This window comes from Heloderma suspectum, chromosome 7 (genome assembly GCF_057233095.1).
Source record: "Heloderma suspectum isolate Gila_16-S chromosome 7, 16-S_ref, whole genome shotgun sequence".
NCBI lineage: Eukaryota > Metazoa > Chordata > Lepidosauria > Squamata > Helodermatidae > Heloderma > Heloderma suspectum.
Genome location: NC_139464.1, coordinates 22,498,298 through 22,499,331, shown reverse-complemented (window position 1 = coordinate 22,499,331; position 1,034 = coordinate 22,498,298).

Genomic DNA, 1,034 nt, shown 5'->3' with positions numbered 1-1,034 from the left:
CATTGGTTATTGTTGTTGTTGTTCAGTCGTGTCCGACTCTTCGTGACCCCATGGACCACAGCACGCCAGGCCTTCCTGTCCTGCGCTCTCTCCCAGAGTGTTCTCAAGTCCATATTCATTGCATCAGTGATGCTATCTAGCCATCTCATCCTCTGCTGTCCCCTTCTCCTTTTGCCTTCAATCTTTCCCAGCATCAGGGTCTTTTCCAGTGCCTTTTCTCTTCGCATTAGGTGGCCAAAATATTTGAGCTTCAGCTTCAGTATCTGTCCTTCCAATGAGCAGTCAGGGTTGATTTCCTTTAGGATGGACTGATTTGACCTCCTTGCAGTCCAGGGGACTCGTTATACTGCTACTGAAAAGATGTGCAATAGGTTCTTTTGCCTGCTTCTGATGGTGCACCTCAGCTGGTCCCATCAGCAGAAGCTAGAATGCTTTGCTTGCAAATTACAAGAAAGAAGACAGTGGAACTGTGGCTTCTTTCTATGTTGCTAGCCAAGCCAACTGTATTCTAGTCTGCTCAACTGTGATCAGGCCAGATTGTTTGGGTCCCTGTAAAACATGTGTCAGTGTTTTCAAAGGAGTTGTTTAATGGGTTGGGGGTCAGATCCCCAACTCTGCCTTATACCCAGTCTTTTGGGCAGGTTATCTGTCCTTTGTGACTATTCACGGCTCATAACAGCCATTCTGTGGCGGTGCCTAGGACAGTTCCTCAAATTGCCTAATGTGCCCACTGGCCCAAAAAGGTTGCCTGCAGTAAATAATGGTCTCCATTCCTTTGGTCAGCATTTTGCATCTAGCTGTCTCCTGCTCCCCCCATTTTACTCGTAGACCTTGGGATTGTAGTAAAAATGAAGTAGATCCCACAAACAGAAAGTCTTCTGTCCACTTCTGCTCTGGTATGACAATGTGAGCAAAACAAGCTTTCTGCATCTGAATATGTTCTAAAAGTGTTTTAAAATAAAAAATAGAACAGATAATGGTTTTTGAAATACTACATAGCTGTATTATCAGAAAAAAAATATGCAAAAACCACG